Here is a 26,635-nt window from a genome sequence, read left to right as displayed (position 1 = left end):
TTCTTGTTTTTTATGTAGACAAGGTGCTTACGTATCCTAGTTTGTATGTCTCTGGTGGTCATACCCACATATTGACAACAATGATGGACACATTCAATTAGGTACACAACATTGGATGTTGAGCATTTCACACATCCTTTAGTTTCAACTGTTTGATTGGTGACACATGAATAGAACTATTTTCCCTCTACAATGAATTCACATGCTTTGCACCTGCCCCCCCCCCCCCACATTTATATGTCCTATGAATACTTAGCCAAGTTGTTGGCTGTTGTTTTTGTGGGAGTTGAGTGGGGGACAGAATATTGCCTAGGGTCAAATTTCTCGAATATACACATTTGAACCCCTTCTCAACTGTAGTTTTTAGGCCTTTGTCATCATATAGCAAGAGAAAATACTTATTTAGTATTTCACAAATCTCATTGAACTCTGCAGAGTACTGTGTAATGAACAAAGTACGTTCATCCCCAGTGTTTTTTGGCTTATGACTAAAAGCATCCTGTCTGCTCATTATGGCCACTACCTTAGCCACATTCCTAACCATCTTTGGCTGGTAGCCTCTCTCAATCAATCTATTCACCATGTGTGTACTCTCCTCTACAAAATCTGTATCAGTATTACAAATCCTTCTAGTACCCAACAGTTGTCCTTTTGCGATACCTTTGAAGACGTGTCTAGGATGCGCACTTTTGTTGTGTAATAGTGTATTGCCTAAAATAGGCTTTCTGTACAATTTGGTAATAACTTTTCCAGACACGGTATCCCCCCCTAGGGTGATGTCTAAAAAGTTGATCTTTTGTCTGTTCCACTCAAATGTGAAGCTAACACCATTATCACTGCTATTCAAGAATTGCACAAAATTTTCTTCATCAATTTCATTAGATGTCCACACTATAGCAGGTCATCTATGAAGCGTTTGTAAAGGTGAATACTTCCTACAAAGGTATTACTATCTGCATAGATGTAGCACCTCTCTAGCCAACCCATAAAAATGCTTGCATATGAGGGGGCGAAATTTGCCCCCATGGCAGTGCCCTGCTACTGCAGGTAGTAAACCTCCTCAAACAGAAAATAATTGTGTTGTAGAAGGAACGTAGTGACCCTTAATATACACTCTGTTACTTGGCTTTCCATATCATAGTGTAGTTCCAGAAAATATTTGATAGCCATAATGCCCAGGTGATGTGGGATGCTGGAATATAAAGACACTACGTCTATGGTAAGCCAACTACAATTAGATGTCCATATTAAACCTTCTACCAATTGCAATACGTGTGTAGTGTCTTTGATATGGCCAAGTAATGATGAAACAATACACTGTTGTACAGCGTCCAGCCACTCAGACAGTGGTAGCCAATGCCTGAGACAATGGGCCGTCCCTTTACATTTACCAGGCTTTTGTGAACTTTGGGCAAATGGTAGAACACTGGGGTAATTGGATTGGTTACATATAGATATTTCATAGTTTCAATATCCAAAATACCCCAGTGTACACCATCATCCAAAAAGCCATAAAACTCTTTCTGGAATCCATTGACAGGATTGCAAGATAGAATGGTATAAGTGTTAGGATCTTCTAATTGTCTTCTAACTTCTGTAATGTAGGCTGTCCTATACAAGAGGACCACGCTACCACCCTTGTCAGAATTTCTTATTACAATAGACTGATTGTTCTTGAGAGTACTCAAAGCCTCCTTTTCACTTACTGACAAGCTGTATTTTGTGGCTCTCTTGGATTGGTGTAAATGTGTTAAATCTTCCGTTTATGGAACAATTCCAAGGCATTACCTCGACTATGTATTGGAAAAAACTGAGATGCCATTTTAAATTTGGGAAGGGAAACTGGTGTGGAGTCACTAGAAGTATTGGATTATCAACAGAGATTCTCCAAAGTAGTTAGGTCACAAGTATCTACAAAAGTGGGTACATATGTTTTAATAGGCTCTGTTTCAGAACACACATTGTCTGGTGTTTGAGCCAAATTAGTACTTGTACAAAAATGTTTATGTAAGGTCAATTTTCTGATAAATCTGTTTAAATCTATTATCGTATGAAATAGATTAAAACTACTGTTGGGACAAAATCCCAGGCCATAGTTTAGATCTCTAATTTTGGCCTGAGTGAGTTTGTGTGATGATAAATTTATTACATTACCTAGAGGTGACGATTCCCGTTTTTGTTTTCCCTGAGGGAGTACCTGTGTTGTCTGTTTACAGATTCCTTCCCTCCCCCTGTGGGTTGTTTCAAAACCGGCCGAAAAACCTGAGTCTTATCAGTAAGGGTCTGGGTAGTACATCCCATTGTTCTATCAGCATTGCATTGGGAGTTAGCAGTTATAGGCCCCTGTGTGAAATGATTGGTGTTTTTGGGTCTAGCTCCCTGATCTACTAAATTGTGAAGATTACCATTGATGCTTATTGCACCGGTTTGTACCTTGGTTTCAGAATTCGGGGCTATGTGAATAATCTCATTTTCAGATCCTGAGTTATCATTGCCTGAGGTTGAGGCTGAAAAGGAGGATTGGTCATCAATTCAGTGGTGTCAATGTCTACAAATGTTACTTTTTTCTTTTGCTTGTTCCTTTTGCGTCTATATGAGAAACTGCCAGGATTTGGGTCTCTTACTACACTATCATTGTTGTTTTTATTATTAATAATATTTTTGTTAGCAATGGGCTTATTTATGAATCTCCTAGGCTTATGACAGATAAAGAACTGAATTTCCTGGTAGTCTCTCTGGTCAAGTAGGAACTTTGTGTGTTTAGTTTGTATCAGTTCTTTTCTTGATGACTCAACCACCTCTGCTAGTATTTTGTCAAAATCACTATATTCATTAGCATCTTCATATTTCTTTAGCTCAGTTTGCAATTTAGTTATTTCATTTCTCACTGTTTCTAGCTGTTCAGATTTATATCTGACTAAGACACCCATCAACCTGAGTTAACACTCAGACAAGATGCTGTTCCATACATGAACAAAACCATCATTACTAACAACGTCAAAATTAGGAAATTTCTTAACTCTTAACCCCCTAGGGATCATACTAAGATCTATATATTTTCTGATAATCCATGTATCTAATTTTAGACGTGTCTCTTTGAGTCTCATGATTTCCAAGGAGTAAAACAAGTCTCCCAACTTTACATCTTGTGATTCATTTTGAAAAAAGTCCTCTAATTCCAAGCCTTCAAAATCAGAGTCATTAGGAGGTAATAAAGAGTAATACTGTGCAATGTCTTGTGTTTCCATTTCCAATTTCTAATGGTCTGGTGTGTTGAAATGGTAGAAGCAAGCACTGGAGAGGAGACAGCGTTCCATGTGAGTTGGCTGGTTTCACTGATATTGCTCTCACGCTACAGATATACATCTCCAAGGAGCACTTGCAACCGGGAAGCAAACAACAGAGGGCTGATCGTGGCAGAAGAGTGAGTCTTTAGCTCCCTACTCCGCAAATGTGGATACCAGATAGCTACGGGACTGGGGTTCTTGTGTGTGGTGTTTGATTACTCTATGGCTGTAACTTGTGGATGATCCCTGTGGAATTTACTGGCATACCTTTGTTTCTTATGTGGTCACGAGTTGTTCAAATATCTTAAGTCAATTAGATGTTTTAACTGGGAAACCTTCCTTGTGCTTGTTTATTTGTTTGCTTGATCCCAGTTTACACAAATTTGCTTAGGATTGGAGGACTATCAGTTACTTACCATTTCAACACACCAGACCATTCAAAATTGGAAATGGAAACACAAGACATTGGACAGTATTACTTTTTATTACCACCTAATGACTGATTTTGAAGGCTTGGAATTAGAGGACTTTTTTCAAAATGAATCACACGATGTAAAGTTGGGAGACTTGTTTTACTCCTTGGAAATCATGAGACTCAAAGAGACACGTCTAAAATTAGATACATGGATTATCAGGAAATATTTAGATCTTAGTATGATCCCTAGGGGGTTAAGAGTTAAGAAATTTCCTAATTTTGACATTGTTAGTAATGATAATTTTGTTAATGAATGGAACAGCATCTTGTCTAAGTGTTCACTCAGGTTGATGGGATATAAATCTGAATAGATACAAACAGTGAGAAATGAAATAACTAAATTGCAAACTGAGCTAAACAAATACAAAGATGCTAATGAATATAGTGATTTTGACAAAATGCTAGCAGAGGTGGTTGAGTTATCAAGAAAATAACCGATACAAACTAAACACACAAAGTTCCTACGTGACCAGAGAGACTACCAGGAAAATTGGGTCTTTATCTGGGATAAGCCTAGGAGATTCTGAAATAAGCCCATTGCTAACAAAATATTAATAATAATAAAAACAACACTGGCAATGATAGTGTGATAAGAGAATCAAATCCTGGCAGTTTCTCATATAGACGCAAAAGGAACAAGCAAAAGAAAAAAGTAACATTTGTAGACATTGACACCACTGATGATGACCAATCCTCCTTTTCAACCTCTACCTCAGGCAATGATAACTCAGGATCTGAAAATGAGATTATTCACATAGCCCCGAATTCTGAAACCAAGGTACAAACCAGTGCAATAAGCAGCAATGGTAATCTTCACAATTTAGTAGATCACGGAGCTAGACCCAAAAACACAAATCATGTCACACAGGGACCTATAACTGCTAACTCCCAATCCAATGCTGATAGAACAATGGGATGTACTACCCAGATCCTTACTTATAAGACTCAGGTTTTTCAGCCAGTTTTGAAACAACCCATAGGGGGAGGGAAGGACACACAGGTACTCCCTCAAGGGAAACAAAAACTGGAATCGTCAACTAGATAATTTTATAAATTTATCATCACACAAACACACTCATGCCGACATTAGATTTCTAAACTATGGCCTGGGATTTTGTCCCAACAGTAGTTTTAATCTATTTCATACGATAATAGATGTAAACAGATTCATCAGAAAATTGACCTTACATAAATATTTTTCTACAAGTACTAGTTTGGATCAAACACCAGACAATGTGTGTTCTGAAACAGAGCCTATTAAAACATATGTACCCACTTTTGTAGATACTTGTGATCTAACTACTTTGGAGAATCTCTATCGAGAATCCAATACTTCTAGTGACTCCACACCAGTTGCCCTTCCCAAATTTAAAATGGCATCTCAGTTTTATCCAATACATAGTCGAGGTAATGCCTTGGAATTGTTCCATAAACGGGTAGTTGAAGATTTAACACATTTACACCAATCCAAGAGAGACACAAAACACAACTTGTTAGTAAGTGAAAAGGAGGCTTCGAGTACTCTCAAGAACAATCAGTCTATTGAAATAAGAAATTCTGATAAGGGTGGTAGCGTGGTTCTCTTGTATAGGACAGCCTACATTATAGAAGCTAGAAGACAGTTAGAAGATCCTAACACTTATACCATTCTATCTTGCAATCCTATCAATAGATTCCAAAAAGAGCTTTATGGCTTATTGGATGATGGTGTATACTGGGGTATTTTGAATATTGAAACTATGAACTCTCTATATTTAACCAATCCAATTATCCCAGTGTTCCACCATTTGACCAAAGTTCACAAAAGCCTGGTAGATGTAAAGGGACGGCCCATTGTCTCAGGCATTGGTTGATGGTGTATACTGGGGTATTTTGAATATTGAAACTATGAACTCTCTATATTTAACCAATCCAATTATCCCAGTGTTCCACCATTTGACCAAAGTTCACAAAAGCCTGGTAGATGTAAAGGGACGGCCCATTGTCTCAGGCATTGGTTCCCTTTTGGAGCCACTGTCTGAGTGGCTGGACGCTGTACTACAGCCTATTGTTTCATCACTACATAGCCATATCAAAGACACTACACACGTATTGCAATTGGTAGAAGGTTTAATATGGACATCTAATTGTAGTTGGCTTACCATAGATGTAGTGTCTTTATATTCCAGCTTCCCACATCACCTGGGCATTATGGCTATCAAATATTTTCTGGAACTACACTATGATATGGAAAGTCAAGTAATAGAGTATATATTAAGGGTCACTACGTTCCTTCTCCAACACAAATATTTTCTGTTTGAGGGGGTTTACTACCTGCAGAAGCAGGGCACTGCAATGGGGGCAAAATTCACCCCCTCATATGCAAACATTTTTATGGGTTGGCTGGAGAGGTGCTACATCTATGCAGATAGTAATCCCTTTGTAGGAAGTATTCACCTTTACAAACGCTTCATAGATGACCTGCTAAAGTGTGGACATCTGATGAAATTGATGCAAAAGATTTTGTGCAATTCTTGAATAGCAGTGATAATGGTGTTAGCTTCACATTTGAGTGGAACAGACAAAAGATCAACTTTTTAGACATCACCCTAGGGGGGATACCGTGTCTGGAAAAGTTATTACCAAATTGTACAGAAAGCCTATTTTAGGCAATACACTATTACACAACAAAAGTGCGCATCCTAGACACGTCTTCAAAGGTATCGCAAAAGGACAACTGTTGCATACTAGAAGGATTTGTAATACTGATACAGATTTTGTAGAGGAGAGTACACACATGGTGTATAGATTGATTTAGAGAGGCTACCAGCCAAAGATAGTTAGGAATGTGGCTAAGGAAGTGGCCATAATGAGCAGACAGGATGCTTTTAGTCATAAGTCTAAAAACACTGGGTATGAACGAACTTTGTTCATTACACAGTACTCTACAGAGTTCAATGAGATTTGTGAAATACTAAATAAGTATTTTCTCTTGCTATATGGTGGCCTAAAAAATACAGTTCAGAAGGGGTTCAAATGTGTATATTCGAGAAATTTGACCCTAGGCAATATTCTGTCCCCCACTCAATTCCCACAAAACAACAGCCAACAACTTGGCTAAGTATTCATGGGACATATAAATGTGTGTGTGTGTGTGGGGGGGGGGGGGACAGGTGCAAAGCATGTGAATTCATTGTAGAGGGAAAAGAGTTCTATTCATGTGTCACCAATCAAACCTTTGAAACTAAAGGATGTGTGAAATGCTCAACATCCAATGTCGTGTACCTAATTGAATGTGTCCATCATCATTGTCAATATGTGGGTATGACCACCAGAGACATATGAACTAGGATACGTGAGCACTTTGGCTACATAAAAAACAAGAAACCATGCTCTGCCCTATCAAGACACTTCATTGAGGTACACAAGGGGGATGTAAGAGCCATTAAGTGGAGGGCAATTGAAACCATCAGGCGACTACCTGGGGGGGTGGGGGGCAAGGATGAGCTCCTGGCCAGGCAGGGAGCCTTTTGGATTTTTAAATTATACACCCAGGTCCCTGATGGTTTCAATTCAGAATTCGATCTCATTAACCATTGGCATTGAATTACTGTTGGTGCAGCTAGATATATACTCTGGTATAGGTCTCTTATAGTATAAATATCATGGCCCAGTAAGAAATGTTATATATTACAGATTGTATCATTGTCTATACGAATAAGGTATTGTGTCATTCTCATTCTTATTGCACTGTTACCCTTTACACATTATATCTATGTATATATCTTTGGCTGCTATCCTCTCTGCTTTCATCTACACCATAGACTTCATTACTGTAGGTATTTATGTTTTCCTATGTGTTGAATATACGTAAGAAGTTATATATGTAAATAACCTCATCTGGATGCTGTTTCAAGTTTTATTTGTACTAAGCCTGTTATAATTTAGTCCTCATATAGATATAATGTCAAAGCCTTAGTTCATTTCGCTGAGCTATAACCATTATGTTTATAGCAAATATTGAGTCAAGATAATTGAAGGGTTAAAGAGGAGGTTTTGTTCCTACCTGTCAATTAACCAATTCCTGTGCAGTACATCCTTTTCAAGTTATTCACTCTCTCGTATTCAGCAGCTTTATGATTACGGCAACATGCCGAAACTAGTTAAACCATCCTGCTTTTTATTGTCCTGTGTTTTGGTGCTATAGATTTTATCTGAATTTAAATAAAGAATATGGATTTTTAACGCCTCAGGATTCCTGCTTCCTCTTTTGTATTTACTCTTAACTGGGACTACAAGGAATCCCTTCCCTGGCAGAATTCCTGTTGTGTCCCCACACTTGTTAACCTATGTTGCCTTAGTCTGTGGACACTCAGGATACGACTTCAATCACAAAAAAGATAAACTGATTGGCCTGGAGCAACACACCTACCCACACACCCCCCCCGCTGACGTCATACGCTACACCCAGAAGCAAACACTGGAGAGGAGACAGCGTTCCAGGTGAGTTGGCTGGTTTCACTGATATTGCTCTCACGCTGCAGATTTACATCTCCAAGGAGCACTTGCAACCGGGAAGCAAACCACAGAGGGTTGATCGTGGCAGAAGGGTGAGTCTTTAGCTCCCTACTCCGCAAATGTGGATGCCGGATAGCTATGGGACTGGGGTTCTTGTGTGTGGTGTTTGATTACTCTACGGCTGTAACTTGTGGATGATCCCCTGTGGACTTTACTGGCATACCTTTGTTTTTTTTTATGTGATCACGAGTTGTTCAAATATCCGCTTAAGTCAATTAGATGTTTTAACTGGGAAACCTTCCTTGTGCTTGTTTAATAGGCAGAGTAGTCAGGCAAGCAGAGTTCAGCAGCAGAGTATCAGTCCAGCAATTTAGGGGTTAAACAGGTAGAGTAGTCAGACAAGCAGAGTTCAGCAGCAGTATATCAATCCAGCAATTCAGGGGTATAACAGGCAGAGTAGTCAGACAAGCAGAGTTCAAACACAATAAGGCAATACTGCAGTAATGATCTATCACACCTAGGAGCACACAAAGTAACACCTATACTTGGTGATAGATTGTTTTGAATAGGCTTACATAGGCGCAGGATTCGCACCACAGACGTCCAGGGCGGCATCAGTGAGAGAAGAGCGTGTGGCGATGACGTCAGCGCTGCACGCATCTGGACCCGACACAACCCCTGGCAACAAGCAGGGAAGGAGACGCTGCACCCCTAGCAATGGCTAGAGCGGTGTGGCGTGACAATAATAAAAGCAGTAAGCCTGAAGAGCGCAATCACCTGTGATAAACCGCTTATCACTCGCACGCTCTACTCGTAATCTGGGCTATAATTGGCATTCAGGTGGTTTAGCAGTGATGAGAATGGAATCGGATTGCATTAGGTTAATGTTATACGTAAAAGAAGGGTTCCCTTACACAGTGAACAAAAGGGTTCATTGAAAAGCACTTTACTGTAACCTTAAGATGTGTGAAAGGGATATTGTTTATTTTCATTTCCAATGGCTTCCCTGTCTCTATCCCAAAACACAAAAATGCCTTTTTGGGAACTTTTCTGTTGAAGAGATGTTTGCGTCTGCATGCTTTTAATGCACAGATCATGCATTGTGATCACTTGAAAAAAATGCTGGAAAAAAACATAAAACTAATTTTATGTTACAAAATGGCAGTGCCCATTGGTTTATATAGACTATGGGAAATTGGAAAGTCCATATTTTTAGAGTTAAACTACAGGAAAAGGGACAAAATATATCATGAAAATATATTGCAAAGCTTTTTTTTTTTCAATGTTGGATTAACAATGTTTACAGATGATATTTTGCCAATTGTTTATCTATATTTTCTATTGTATTTGCTAGTTTGTGTTCTTGTTTAACATTTAGGTTTTCATGTGATGTATTTCTAATGTGAATAGCCAAACTGAAACGTATTGGATCAAGTGCTTAATTTGAAGCACCTTATAAATTCACACTTCAGATGCAGTTAAACAGTCACTTCTTCAGATTTCACATTTCTGGAGTTCTGTTTTACATTAATCTCCCTTACTTAAAGAAGAAACAATGACATTACTGTCACCAAATTCAACAAGGGAGCTGCATACACAAAGTGATGAAGTGATTTTGCTAAGACCATAAAGGTTAAAAATAAGTTTTCCACCAGTCAATCTCCCAGTGACTAACCACAATACTGACTTAACTTTGGTTCACATTAAATAGTTCTATTTTGTTGCTTAGAAACCACATTTACTGCCTTGACAGGCACTCTGATTTCATTTATTTTTTCCCAGGTAACTCAGCATATGTGAAAAAAGAGAAAGAGAACAGCATATGCGACTGCATTCTGAAAAGAGTTGCAGTCTTGGTATTTTTGAACATCAACTGCTTTGGGTCAATAGTGCAGCCTGCTGGACAGAGGAATTATCTTTAATAAAATCTGTGGATAACATTAAAAAGTAAAGTAAGAAAAGACAAGAGTTTACCCAGGTAGGAAGAAGTTTGCAAGCAGACTAGTATATGTGACTGCATTATCCAATGAGAGGTACAAATAGTTGATCTGTTAAAAAGCAGCTTCAACTCTGCCAAATCACAGGTTGCCATATACATAACCTGTGCAGTGTGCAATAGAGCCAGGTACTGTGATTGGCTTTTTCTCTCTGTGGTTGGGATTGGACAATCTTTCTGTGCCTCTGACTAGATAATGCAGTCCCCTATATTTGCATGTTAAAAATTATATGGTAGGTCTGGAGTCCCCTTGATTTCTATATCTGGAATGGGTCTCACCACTTTACGTCACATTTACTGTACATATTTAACATTCCAATGTTCTTCACTTACAGAACAATGTACTTTAAAAATGATTATACAGACTGTAAAAAATGTAAATATACTCTATGGATTGTGTTTAATATTTTGAATAAATAATTTTTAATAATTGTTATTAATAATTTTTAATATTTTATATTTATGATTTCAACAACGCACATTGAAGTTAGCAATTCTTCATGTTCGCTAACCTGACACGGCATTAGACCTAAATCGTGAACCCCAATGCGTGTTATGCATATTTTGCATTCCTATGTTCTTCACATAGAAAATAATGTGCTTTTTATTATTATATACTGTGTGTATATATATATATATATATATATATATATATATATATGATAATTTTAATGTAAAATAAATATCTATACCTATATATCTATAGGAATAGATATATAGGTATAGGTATATGTAGAAATATGAATTTACAATAAAAAGTACATTGTTCTGTAAGTGAAGAACATTGGAATGTCAACTATTCATAACTCCTGTCGTGTTAGCGAGCAAGCGATAGGTGTTAGGTTTTTTATTCTGCCCCTCCGTTGACTTCTATGGGGAAAATACATTAATGTGGTTGCAATATTTGGTTGTTGGGTATTGCACACACACACACACTCATGCACGCAAGCTTTTTACTTTCAGCTCGTAATACGCACACTACCAGACAAGCGCAAAAAACCTTCCACTTGTAATCAAGCCCTATGTGAGGGATTTAATGCACCCACACTATCTAACATCCAGAGTGATCTAGGCTTCCACTCAACTGCTAGGATATTACTTTGAATTTATAATATGAGCCCAAAAATAAAACTGCTATTGATTTAACCTGAACCGTGTTAGTGCACAATAGTGCTAATATTTTTGTGCTCCACTCTATGACATTATTTTTATGCCTGTGGGACATATCACTGTCCACTAATTAGAGCATCAAATTAGACATCAAATTAGACAATCATATCTCCCCTCATTCAAAAATGAGGTCTCATTCCTCTAAGTAATGAAAAGTTGCAGCTGTAATAGCTTCTCCCCCTCCTTAGCAAATATTCCTATTGTACAATGGATCATGGTTTGTTATGGGGATTACCAACATCCTAGTTGGGCAAGTAATCCCTTAAGTGATCCCTTACTCAAAAGAGGGGTTTCACATTGTTGCGCTTCTGCAGGTTTAACAGGATTGTTCTGATTTTGTCATCTGTATGGTTATCCTAGAGGGGCATGAAACCCTCGTCTAGAAGAACATACTTTTTCAAATCAAAGGGTGCATGCCCCTCTACATGGTTGTGGTATTGAGACATGGACTCTGGAAGAGATCTCCCCACTCAACAATCAAGAGGTTCCTCTTCCCTGCACTTCCTGAAGTGCAGGAGAGAAATCATACAATATTTTTTTGAGCATTACATTGTAATTTATGTGCGTCTCTCCTTCACATCTAAAACTCTGCAGCTCTCAAGCTCTCAAGCTAAAATGGCGTTTCTACAAATATTTAAGGACCTCACAGTACTTACAAGACTTCTTAGATAATATTTCACCAAGGCGAAGAGCTTTAGATCATAAGGCCTAACATGTGACATCTCCATACAAAGTCACATGAGAATAGTCCCTCTGTGAAGAGAACAGGCGATGGCTTGCACCTATTGGATAGAGGAGAAAACCTGTCTGAGCCATCTTAGTCACAGAAGGAGATTAACAAATTATGGCAGATGAACAGGTATTTTTAAATTATTAATATAGAAATTAAAATCTATTTAAAGGTAAGACTAATATTTGTTAAAAATGATTACCTTTTGGTTTGTAGTCTAATGTGCCACAAAAGTAAGACACTGTACTGAGTGCTGAATACTGTTTTCTTATTCCTATTTTATTCCCTTTAGTTACCAAACTTGCTGATTTTCATAAAATGTGCTTTTAACCTCCAAAGTACAAAAATGTAATATATTATATTTCACTCCTCTTCTTGAAATAATTTGAACATCTGTATTGATTTGTTTAAAAAGAGCCAGGGAATAAAATAAATATATTATGTTTTGGACAATGTTATAGATAATGGTTAAAAGTAGTTATCAAGAGGTTAAATCTGCTAGCAAAGTGCATTTTGGCTCTCAAAATCCCTCCATTTCATAGACAGTTAAGTATATCCACAATGCTAAAAAAACACTTCTTTAAATCTCACTCTTTATTATAATTATACTGCAAGAGTTACACATACTGTATGATAAGAGAAATTCACCAAGACAAAATGCTTATCGAAAAATGGCAAAAACTAATTAAAGTTATAATGAAGTTTTCTAAATACAATAGGTAATCCAAGCAGGAATCATCTCTGATTTAAAAACTAGTTCTCTAATAGTGAGTGCTCAGCTTCTTAGCTGAACTTTAACCTGATCAGACAGGAGCATCCATTTCTGTCTGCTGCTAATGATATGAATGAATTCTTTTCCATGCTTACTATCCTCAGAAAACCTCTCACTGTGTCTCCCAGAAATCTTTCATCTGCTTCTGACAATGTATTGTTTGCCTTTGATACGCCTGTTAGGCCCAAGTACTTATCTTCAATGCTGTAAATGCTGTAAAGATTTTATTCCTAAAAGAAATTTATAAAAGTCCATTCAAGGATATAAAGTAGCTGCCAGTACAATTACTGGCTTATGCTAAATTAGCAATGCTTAATAATATTGGGTACATGGAAATTGAGCAAAACAGTGTTTGTTATGCTAATGTTCCTGAAATCCTTGTGCAAATATAAAGTAAAAAAGCGTGAGTGGTTCTAAATGTTGAATATATTAAAAGTGATGACCAGTTGCCCTCTATCCAATCTGTATAAAATATGTCAAGCTCAATAAATTTTTAACATGATCTCCCCTTTACAGGCTGGTCTCTCTACTAATGTATGATCACCTATGAATCTAGGGCACCAAATTTATTATAAAATATTATATTATATCATCAATTTGTAACGAAAGAACACAAAAAAGGCACCTCCTACTGCAGCATAGTTACATCATCTTTCTAATTCATTACAAGTGTTGCTATACCGCTGAATTGGCCTTTGTGAGCGGAATATTCAGCTCACCCATATTACATATTATTGGAAGTATTAACCCCTTATCCGCCACCCACCCACATCGCCAACATTAAATAAACCTATTAACCACTAATCCGCCGCCTACACACATCGTGACTACCTAAATGAAAGTATTAACCCCTAATCCGACTTCCCCTGCATCAAAAATACTATAATAAACCTATTAACTCCTAAACCACCGGCCCCCCACATCGCTAATACTAAAATAAACTTATTAACCCCTAAACCACTGTCCCCCACATCGCTAATACTAAAATAAACCTATTTACCCCTAAACCGCAGGCCCCCCACATTGCAACACACTAAATTAAACTATTAACCCCTAAACCTAACACCCCCTAACTTTAAAGGAACAATCAAGTCCAAAATAAACTTTCATGATTTAAATAGAGCATGTAATTTTAAACATTTTCTAATTTACTTTTATCACCAATTTTGCTTTGTTCTCTTGATATTCTTAGTTGAAAGATAAACCTAGGAGGTTCATATGCTAATCTCTTAGACCTTGAAGGCCGCCTCTAATCTGACAGGTTTTCACCACTAGTGGGCATTAGTTCATGTGTTTTATATAGATAACGTTGAGCTCACGCATGTGAAGTTACCTAGGAGTGAGCACTGATTGGCTAAAATGCAAGTCTGTCAAAAGAACTGAAATAAGGTGGCAGTTTGCAGAGGCTTAGATACAAGGTAAAACGTATTATTATAACTGTGTTGGTTATGCAAAACTGGTGAATGAGTAATAAAGGGATTATCTATCTTTTTTAAACAACAAAAATTCTAGTGTTGACTGTCCCTTTAAATCAAAGTTACAATATAACTACCTTAAAATAAATAAAAACTTATCTGTGAAATAAAAAAAAACTAAGCTTAAAGGTATAGTAAACCCAAAAAATATTTTGGCATTTTTCAAAACATAATTTTCTGTTATTGCAATCAGCAAATGACACCTATTATCCCTTTGTTATCATTTACATGCAATTTGTAAAAGAAAATACAAATGCTGCCAAACCCTTTCTTTATCATTATACAGCCAAATTGCTGAGTTCTACCTAGGTAGAACAAATATGGTGTCACGCATGCGCAATTTCAGATACTTCTTGCAACGCATGCGCACATGTTAAAGGGACAGTCTGCACCAGAATATTTATTGTTTTAAAAGATAGATAATCCCTTTATTACCTATTCCCTAGTTTTGCATAACCAACACTGTTATATTAATACACTTTTTACCTCTGTGATTATCTTGTATCTAAGCCTCTGCAAACTGCCCCTTATTTCAGTTCTTTTGACAGACTTGCATATTAGCCAATCAGTGCGGGCTCCTAGGAACACCACAATGCCATGAGCTAAGAGGCGGGTTTTAAGGCTTTAGAAATTAGCATATAAATCTCCTAGATTTAGCTTTAAACTAAGAATACCAAGAGAACAAAGCAAAATTGGTGATAAAAGTAAATTGGAAAAATTGTTTTAAATTACATGCACTATATGACTAATGAAAGTTTGTTTTGGACTAGACTGTCACTTTAATTATTTTCTTCTGCTTTAGCTGCACACTTTATCAACACCGTGCCAGATGCAAACAAAAAGGCACGTGACGTAGGACTGGCTGTGATGCAACAGACTGCTGAAGACTGAAAGAGGCCGTAGTAACAGTTTGCAGCTCAATTATGACATATTTAATAAATGTGCATGCATTGTTGCTGAAAAATGGAAGACTTCAGCTTCACAGTGCATTGTGCCCACGAGTTGCAGTGCACATGCCGAGACTGAGCACTGTCACTTATTTAAATATTCAAATTACAACATCACTGCTGCAGTGTAATTGGATGAAGGGCTTTCATAGATTATCTGAAACTACAGCCTACATTTGTGGGCGGGCATTCCGGCCGTTTACAGGGGTAAATAAAATGTAATTTTTGAACACATAAAAGCTTAGTTTCAAGGTAAGTAACAGTACTTTATAATCTAACACATTGACTAAGTTTTTATGTATTTTTTACTATGTTCCGATATTAAAGATTTCTAACCCTTTAAACAATAAATAAACCTAACATTACTATTTATAAAAAACTAAAATAAACTAAAAATAAAAAACCTAAATTACAAAATCCTAACACTACGAAAAAAACAAACTAAAATTACAAAAAAACAAAGACTAACATTACGAAAAAAATAAATAAAATCTACGATTACAAAATAATAATAAACAAAATTATCCAAAATAATAAAAATTAAACCTAATCTAATACCCCTATAAAACAAAATAATAAAACAAAACTAATCTTTAAGGGCTATTGGTAGTTTATTGTTAGATTAGGGTTTTGTTTTATTTTGGGGTTACTTTTTTGTAATTTTAGTTGTTTTTTTTTCATAGGGTTAGGATTTTTTAATTTTGTAATTTAGGTTTTTTATTTTTAATTTATTTTAGTTTTTTAAAATAGTAATGTTAGGTTTATTTATAGTTTAAGCTTAGGTTTTTTTTTTATTTCACAGGAAAGTTTTAATTTTTTTATGGTAGTTATATTATAAGTTTAATTTAAAGTTAGGGGGTGTTAGGTTTAGAGGTTAATAGTTTAAAGTGCCAGTAAACCTAAAAAATAATGTTATATAATTCTGCACATAGTGCAGAATTATATAACATTATATTAGTGCTAGTTTTTTATTACATAAAATATCCGGTATTTTTTATAAAAAGAAGAGGGTTTTCCAGACCCGCCCTATGTGCTCTACTGAGCGGGTCTGGTTTTCCCTCAGAGCGCATCATTGTGCAGAATTATATAACATTATTTTTTAGGTTTACTGGCACTTTAATTTAGTGTGTGGCGATGTGGGTGTTTGGCTGTTTAGGGGTTAATAGGTTTAGTTTAGTATTTGTGATGCGGGGGGCTGGCGGTTTAGGGGTTAATAATTTATTTAGTGTCGGCGATGTCGGGGGCAGCGGATTAGAGGTATTTAGACTAGGGGTTTATGTTAGGGTGTTAGGTGTTTACATAATTTTCTTGTATCCATAGACATCAATGGGGATTGCATTATAGCGATCGCCATTCCACAATCGCTGGTGTTAGTCGTCACAATCATGTTAGGTGTTGTCGTTACAAGTTTTCAGTTACAATTCACCTATTAAGAGTCATTAAAGTGTGATAAAGCCGCCTAGCAACATATGACATTGGGTATACTGCATTTTTATTTGGCAGAAAATACAATTTAGTTTTTTTCTTACACTTTTTCTCCATCAATATCTATGGGGGAATACGTGCATGAGCATGTGAAGTCAGGACTTGGCTTTTGTGCGAAATGGAGCTTATCGCACCATATCGCACAATACAAGAAGTTTTTTTTGTAACTTGTAATGGCAGCGCTATGGAAAGTGCGGTACCGCTAAATGTTTAGCGTTATTTATGCACCGGGTTTAGCACATAACTTGTAATTTAGGTGTGGGAGAATACAATGGTACTCACAAAGTGTGCAGCACTAATAATGTGCTTATTCTCACCTGCTGGGATATCTCAGTGTCCCAGCTCACTGGTACCAGGTGTGTAGTTCATTACCCCCTGCTGGTCCAAACGTGGAGGATCATTGATTTACATCAATGGATTGATAGTTAAAAACTATTTATTGTTAAAACTTTAAAATGTCAAATAAAATTCAAAAATAGAGAGCAACAAAACACTCATTGCTCCAAAAGCAGAACCTGATAAAACTATGCTGCACTAGGAGGTGCATTATTTTGTGTTCTTTTGTTACAATGAGTATATAAGCTTCGCTTTTGTTCTTGGCTAGTCCTGCTCCAGTTAAGAAAAAGAAGATTTTTGTGTGCTGCTGCTGGCTTTTAGTAGTAGCACTAGATACTACTTTAACTTTATCTAAGTTTAAGCTACTCTCTAACTGCTCCTCTGCTGCCCTGAAGACATTCTCTTAGGAAATAGCAGATGAATAAATTATCATTAATAAACTACATTTGTTTGTTTTTTTGTGACAAATGATTTGCTTGAAGCATTTTTTTGCATGTGAACATATTTACTATTCTTTTTAAATATTTTACTAATAATTAACTTAATTTATTTTGTACTCCTGCTTGCTAATTTAACCACCCGGTTCCTCTGTGTACATACAGCAAGCTTCAACAAAGTCAGAAGCAAACCAGTTTTTCTTCAAAGCAATTAGTCAAATTTATTGACGTTTCGGGGAACAAAACTCACCTTCTTCAGAACACAAATAGCACACACAAACCGTGCTTAAATAAAGTGAAACACAAACAGGTACCTCCTTCTTCCTGTCAAAAAAGGTGCCAAACTGACATCATTTCCGGTTTAGGTTAATGTGACCCTGGACGTTTACAACATCCACTTCTGGGTTATACAGGGAGTGCAGAATTATTAGGCAAGTTGTATTTTTGAGGATTCATTTTATTATTGAACAACAACCATGTTCTCAATGAACCCAGAATAGTTTTGGAAGTAGTTTTTAGTTTGTTTTTAGTTATAGCTATTTTAGGGGGATATCTGTGTGTGCAGGTGACTATTACTGTGCATAATTATTAGGCAACTTAACAAAAAACAAATATATACCCATTTCAATTATTATTTTTACCAGTGAAACCAATATAACATCTCAACATTCACAAATATACCTTTCTGACATTCAAAAACAAAACAAAAACAAATCAGTGACCAATATAGCCACCTTTCTTTGCAAGGACACTCAAAAGCCTGCTATCCATGGATTCTGTCAGTGTTTTGATCTGTTCACCATCAACATTGCGTGCAGCAGCAACCACAGCCTCCCAGACACTGTTCAGAGGAGGTGTACTGTTTTCTCTTCTTGTAAATCTCACATTTGATGATGAACCACAGGTTCTCAATGGGGTTCAGATCAGGTGAACAAGGAGGCCATGTCATTAGATTTTCTTTTTTTATACCCTTTCTTGCCAGCCACGCTGTGGAGTACTTGGACGCGTGTGATGGAGCATTGTCCTGCATGAAAATCATGTTTTTCTTGAAGGATGCAGACTTCTTCCTGTACCACTGCTTGAAGAAGGTGTCTTCCGGAAACTGGCAGTAGGACTGGGAGTTGAGCTTGACTCCATCCTCAACCCGAAAAGGCCCCACAAGCTCACCTTTGATGATACCAGCCCAAACCAGTATTCCACCTCCACCTTGCTGGCGTCTGAGTCGGACTGGAGCTCTCTGCCCTTTACCAATCCAGCCACGGGCCCATCCATCTGGCCCATCAAGACTCACTCTCATTTTATCAGTCCATAAAACCTTAGAAAAATCAGTCTTGAGATATTTCTTGGCCCAGTCTTGACGTTTCAGCTTGTGTGTCTTGTTCAGTGGTGGTCGTCTTTCAGCCTTTCTTACCTTGGCCATGTCTCTGAGTATTGCACACCTTGTGCTTTTGGGCACTTTAGGTGATGTTGCAGCTCTGAAATATGGCCAAACTGGTGGCAAGTGGCATCTTGGCAGCTGCACGCTTGACTTTTCTCAGTTCATGGGCAGTTATTTTGCGCCTTGGTTTTTCCACACGCTTCTTGCGACCCTGTTGACTATTTTGAATGAAACGCTTGATTGTTCGATGATCACGCTTCAGAAGCTTTGCAATTTTAAGAGTGCTGCATCCCTCTGCAAGATATCTCACTTATTTTTGACTTTTCTGAGCCTGTCAAGTCCTTCTTTTGACCCATTTTGCCAAAGGAAAGGAAGTTGCCTAATAATTATGCACACCTGATATAGGGTGTTGATGTCATTAGACCACACCCCTTCTCATTACAGAGATGCACATCACCTAATATGCTTAATTGGTAGTAGGCTTTTCGAGCCTATACAGCTTGGAGTAAGACAACATGCATAAAGAGGATGATATGGTCAAAATACTCATTTGCCTAATAATTCTGCACTCCCTGTAATAATCTTTATACGTACAACAATTGTGAACAAAAGGGATCACTACTGTCTCCAGTGGTGCCTTGTATTAAAACAACTCACCATTAATAAACCTAGTTCTACATTGTATGTTAAAGCACAATTTACAATGTACCTCGTTCCATATATTTCTTATATGACGTATAGTGTGTGCAGTGCTACACTATATGTCTTTACTTATGCTTATGCCAGAAATTGCGCCACTTCTGGTTGCACCGGAACTCTACCATTGTGACATCACTTCCGTGACAAATATTTACAATATCACACGTGCAATGCGGTGTCAGTGTTTACATAACAAGTAAGCCTAAACCATAGCGATGTCAGGCGACAATTAGAACAGCCAGTAAGAATATACCAACAAACATTATGTGGTCAACCATTTTAACATGTAAATAAAAAATGGACAATACAACAGTAAGTTAATGCTAAGAGGATCGGCAGCAGGGTTACATCTCTTAATCCATGTATATAATTCTTCTTACAAGAGGGGGTTTAGTGCATGTCTATATATATAAAAATCATTCTTTGTGACAGATAGTAATCAATATGTCACATAACACACCATCATTATAGCAATTTTATTGGCAACAGCAAATTTTCCAAGAACACTAACCCCATAGTAGGCTACAGACGCAACACTAATCTCAGGGACCTTCTGGTCATTTCAGATCCCATAAAGTGTTACTCAGATGATGATATGAAGGTAACACGGAAGGGCTGCTTCCGGTGCCCTAATTGCACCACCTGCAATGGAATGATAGCTACAAAAAAATTTAACCATCCACATGGTAATCGGAAGTACACCATCAATCACTGCATAACGTGCACCACTACCCACATTGTCTATATGTTGATATGCCCATGTGGTTTGCACTACGTTGGGAAGACCCAGGGGATGATCAGAGAAAGAATGGCCAACCATCGAATGACTATAAGGCAGGCCATAAAGAAAGGAGAATCCAACCAACCACTGGCACGCCACTGGTTGGTGGCCAAACATCCTGTTTCATCAATCAAAGTGATCCTCATTGATTATATCGGTAAACTATCACAATGTGGAGACAGAAATAAGTTGCTTCTCAAAAGGAAGGTGGAATGGATGTACAGGCTGGATACCATAAATCCTAAGGGACTGAACTCTGTGCCTAATTTTGGTGCATTAACATAAGATATCCTTGTAATGTGTCACTCTTGGGATGGGGCACTGGATGGTTGTGGATGGGGACTGACTGGGGGTGTTCCTCTCACCTTTGGACGAAGGATACACCACCAGCCATTGTCTAAGGTATGGGCGATGACGCAGATTAGAGATAATTTGCGATATCACCCCAGTACCCCCTAGACCAGTATTGAGTTCCCCACCCTTATAGGTGACTCTAACACATGAAAGTGAAATGATATTACAAGGTATGCACCGTTGCCAATAAAATTGCTATAATGATGGGTGTTAATGTGACATATTGATTACTATCTGTAACAAATAATGATTTATATATATATATATATATATATATATATAGATAGATATGCACTAAACCCCCTCTTGTAATAAGAATTATATACGTGGATTAAGAGATGTAACCCCGCTGTCGATCCTCTGAGCATTAACTTACTGTTGTATTGTCCAATTTATTTTGACATGTTAAAATGGTTGACCACGTAATGTTTGTTGGTATATTCTTACTGGCTGTTCTAATTGTCCGCCTGACATCGCTATGGTTTAGGGCTTACTTGTTATGTAAACACTGACACCGCATTGCACGTGTGATATTGTAAATATTTGTCAGGGAAGTGACGTCACAATGGTAGAGTTCCGGTGCAACCGGAAGTGACGCAACTTCCGGCATAAGCATAAGTAAACACGTATAGTGTAGCACTGCACACACCTATGCGTCATATAAGAAATATATGGAAATGAGGTACATTGTAAATTGTGCTTTAACATACAATGTAGAACTAGGTTTATTAATGGTGATATATATTCTTAAATGTTCCCCGAAACGTCAATAAATTTGACTAATTGCTTTGAAGAAAACCTGGTTTGCCTTTGACTTTGTGAAGCTTGTTATATAATATGTATATAATTGCTTGCTCTGTATTTTTAATATAAATCAGTATGCATGGAAAGTAGTTTGGGAATATGTTTTACAATATTTCAAAATCCTTTCATACTCACAATAAAGGGGAAAGCACAGACAGAGAATAATGAACCAAAATAATTACTACAGCGGAAGGGCAAAAGATGGAATGATAAATGAGGAGAAAAACAATTATATCAAAATTAAATGCTAAGGAAAATTGATCAGAGTTCTTTTTTGTCTTTTTTTAGATGAAAACAAAATACAAAAGTGCCAGCAGATGTCAGATATCACATAAATAAAAAACAAAGGGAAGCTTGAACTCTTGCAGCACATCTCTGATACATTAAACAGGGTTTCAGATTGTAATTTGTAATATTTTTTTCTGCAAACAGTGAGCTTTGATGCAAAATAAATTGTTAAAATGCATTAAGGAAACTTGACTTTACATACAGGTACAAATCCCCAAATTGGGAAATCTGATAGCATGCCTTGGGCAATATTTTCTTGATATTCTTTACAGAAAGAGTGATTGATTTATGGAATAAACTTCCTCAAGAGGTAGTAGCAACAAACACTGTGGGGACTTTAAAAATGCATGGGACAAGCATAGGGCTATCCTACGAACTAGATAAGTTTATACTGTTAGGTAAGGTCGGGCAGACTTGCTGGGCCTATGGCTCTTATCTGCCGTCAATATCTATGTTTCTATGTTTCTATGTTTCTATGAAAGCTAAACCTCGGTAGGCTCATATGCTATTTTCTAAGCCCTTGAATGCCTATTGAAGTCTCTTAGCTCAGTGCATTTTGACTGTTTTTCACAGATAGGTGGTGCTAGTTCATGTGTGCCATATAGACTAATATTGCACTCACTCCCATGGGAGTTATTTCAGAGTCAGCACTGACTGGCTAAAATGCAAGTCTGTCAGAAGAACTTAAATAGGGGGGGCAGTCTACAGAGGCTTAGATACAAGGTAATCACAGAGGTAAAAGGTATATTAATATAACTGTGTTGGTTATGCAAAACTGGGGGGAATGGGTAATAACTGGATTATTTATCTTTTTAAACAAACTAAATCTTGAGTAGACTGTCCCTTTACCTGTCAAAATGGGAATGTCTAATGGGGCTACTTCAAGTTCTCTATGTCTAATCTAAAGGGGCTGGCATGGGGCATTCTCCTGAAACCACCCACTAGTTTTGGTGGCATTTTTGGAGACATCTGGCAACCCTAGATACCACTGCCAAATTCTCTCATTGCAAGGCACTAATGAAGATTACACAGTTTAAAGCAGCTTGAAAACCCCTCCATAACTGATTTTTTAATAGTTTTCATGTAGAATGTACTTAATTTGAAAATGAAGTGAAAACCATACAAGATACGCCATGACTCTGCAAATTCATTAGAATAGACCTCAATGTTCTTTTTTTTTTAAAAAAAAGACATTTGTGCTGTAATATTCTGAATCATTTTCTAAATACACTTAAGTTTTATATTTTAATGGAATTTATTGTAAGAGTCTGGAACAGAAATTCAGCTGCAAAAATATCTATATTGTAAAATAATATTAAATGATTGCAAACTGAAATAAAACTCCTACCAATAGTGCTTATTGTTTGAAATTAGTAAATTTTCATTTTGCATATTCCATTTAACATTGCCATGGCAAAATAAACAGTATTAATAAAGCATGAAAGTATCTAAATTACATTTACAGAATATCACTTTGCTAAACACAGATGAGGTAATGTAATGTGATATTTCACTTGAGATCATTTTTATCTTCCAAATATTTACTTCATAAATTTAGCTTAGTTGGACTAATAAAGATTATTGAAAGTCCTTTATTGTATGGTAGATGAAGGTCAACAATATAATGGTGGATTTTCTCATCATAAAATAATTTAAAACCATCTATATGAAGTTGAATAAAAATATGTTTAAAGGGACAGTAAATACCTTAAGACTTTATTATAAAATGTTTTGTTTTATGTTATTTTCTACTTTTTTCAAGCTATTTAACTCTGAATTCTAATTCTCAGAGATAGAAATGAACACTGCAGACTTTCTAAGGTAAACCCTGCTGCATATCAGTACCTAATTAGCTTACATCTTAAAACACCTCCAGTAAAGCCATTTATACTAATATAATGGCCATATCTAGAAACAGTATGGTGGAGAGCTATTACACATAAGTAAAAAAAAACTTTTAGATAATCAGAGGTGCAGACCCTACTAAACTAAATATTACCAAACCGGTAAGACAGAATAAAAAAGGATCAGTTAGTCCTTAAATGCAAAGATAGGGAATTCAGCACACTCAACAGTCAAAGTGTTTTGTTTTTTAATTTAAGTACATTATAGTTCACCGTGTGAAACTCGGAAAGACCATGAATAGCACTTCAAAACAACAGTAATAAATCAAAATTAATATAATTTATCATAACATGTGCAAAACATAAAAAAAGGAAAATAATAATAACAAATAAATAAATAAATTAATTAATGTTAGAGACGTCTCTTAGAGGATAAACATAAAGAACTGAAAACTGTCAGTTTCTATGAGGAGGACTTACAACACCTCTATCAGAGGGCAACCCCCGCAAAGTTTTTTCAGGGATATATTGCCATGATATAATTAAATGATCTATGTAATAACCTCAGAAACTGTCCAAATAGGAAACATATTTCTAATGAACAGATACAAATTACTCTGGACAATTCCACAGACACAAAGTATCCTTAAAATATTAACCACAACACCTCTATCAGCGGAGAACCCCAAAAATACACAAACTAGGGAAATGTTGTCATGACATTTATACGTGAGGATCTATGTGGTATTTAAAAATACAACAACAGTATAATAGATTAGAGCTGTGGTAGAATATAGGCAGCTCTTAGATGGCAGAGTGGTCAGCAAGGAATGCACTCCTATATAAGTTCCGTAAATCATTCAGGAAAGCTGGGTTAGGTCTCGCATTGTTTAATATCCGTCTTGAAATGCTTATGGTGCTGATTAAGCAACACAGGCCCACATCCATCCGACCTTGTGTGTAAATTATTAGTTCTTTTAAGTGGCAAACAACTTTTTCATGAATTGTCGGCTTCAAGGCAAGACACAATTTCACTCACAGGTTCATGAATGTCCAACAAAATCTGTGAATCCAGGTGAATGTCAGCACATCAATTGCCAAAAAGCAAATAACAGCTCCAGAAAAAACCTCCATAGTTTCAGGAGGATATCATTAAGATCAACGTCTCCTCAATAAAACATAAGCTGCCGCCTATGCGCATTTCATCTCCTTCTTTGACAGGGACTTCCTCAAGCGCTATTCATGGTCTTACGAGTTTCACATGTGAAATATAATGTACTTAAATTTAAGGGCCTATCTATCAAGCTCCGAATGGAGCTTGATGGCCTTTTTTCTGGCGAGCCTGCAGGCTTGCCAGAAACAGCAGTTATGAAGCAGCGGTCACAAAGACCACTGCTCCAGAAACCCTGTCCCCCTGCTCTGATGAGGCGGACAGGAATCGCCATATTCGATCGGGTTGATTGACACCCCTGCTAGCGGCGTTGGACCAGGGGGGCGGTGCAATGCTGAATACGGAGAATTGCTCTCCGCATTCAGCGAGGTCTGTCAGAACTGGTCCGCACTGTCGGATCAGGTCCGACAGACATTTGTTAAATATGCCTCTTTGACTGCTGAGTGTGCCGAATTCCCTATCTTTGCATATAAAGAATACTGGAGTCCTTTTATATATCCTTTTACATATCTGCACTGTCTCTTTGTAAATTTATAGATTTGACTGTAATTTTTTGGGACAACAGAATAAAGCAGAATTGCCTGGATTTCAGCAGCTCTCTGAAGTAAAAGGGATATGAAACAGTAGCACTATGCAGTAGCTTATATTTAAGAGAAATCGTTACAATATGTATTTTTCATGTACTGTATTTAAAAGGACTTTTCTTTCTTATCTTAAACTTAATTTATGCCATGTCCATTACTTCATGTCACAGCCCCACAAGGAGGCTGTGGTCTTTTCAGGAAGGCTTATCTAGCTTGATGCAATAAATCTTTAAGATTAACATGAGCTGGTTTAGTATTAAAGTGAAGGTAAACTTTGATGAATGAAACCCATTTTTAAAATACTGTTAAAAACAGGGGCACTGTTCATTCATCAAAGTTTACAAAGCAGCCATTTGATTAAAAAACTTACCTCTCTTTTGCACAGCCAGAGCAGCTTCCCCACCCGGAGATCCTCTCTTCATACATCATCAATGACTAATCCAGCTTCCTCCAATCACGGCTTTCCCCCCAGGGTAGTCATTGCCTGAGGCCATGCCGTGATTGGAGGAAGCTGGATTAGTCATTGATGACATGTGAAGAGAGGATCTCTGGCTGTGTGGCTGTGAAAAAAACAAAGGTAAGTTTTTAATCAAACGGCTGCCTTTCTAAACTTTGATGAATGAAAAGTGCCCCTGTTTTTTTTTTTTTTTTGTTTTGTTTTTCTTTTCAAACAAGCTTAATTGAAAAATGTGAATAATACAATAATGAGAATAATTATTATTCTTCAATATACACGAGAAAGATTATAACAAATATACAATTGAGTAACATTGATAAATTGCCAGGTATAGAGTAGTAGACGAGAGAAGGAAAAGGTAATACAGGGTAGAAAAAGTTTATGAAGTAGGCCTAAAATTACCTTCTCATAGTACATTGTTAACAAAGGACCTCGACACAACCTATTCTATATAGAATTTCAGAATAAAAGTGGTTAATGGTGCCAATATAGGGAATCTATTTATCAGTTATGAAGTATAGTGTAGACGTCGAGGAATTTGATTTGAGTTTGAAGTTTTGAACTGAGTTGATAGTGTGAGGATATAAGGAGGGAGGAGGATTGGTGGTCAGGGGAAGGGGAATATGAGAGGAAGGAAAGAGGGAGAGAAGAGGAGGGTAAGGGAGAGA

The sequence above is a fragment of the Bombina bombina genome, chromosome 2 (genome assembly GCF_027579735.1).
Source record: "Bombina bombina isolate aBomBom1 chromosome 2, aBomBom1.pri, whole genome shotgun sequence".
In the NCBI taxonomy this organism is placed as follows: domain Eukaryota; kingdom Metazoa; phylum Chordata; class Amphibia; order Anura; family Bombinatoridae; genus Bombina; species Bombina bombina.
This window is presented reverse-complemented; position numbering follows the sequence as displayed.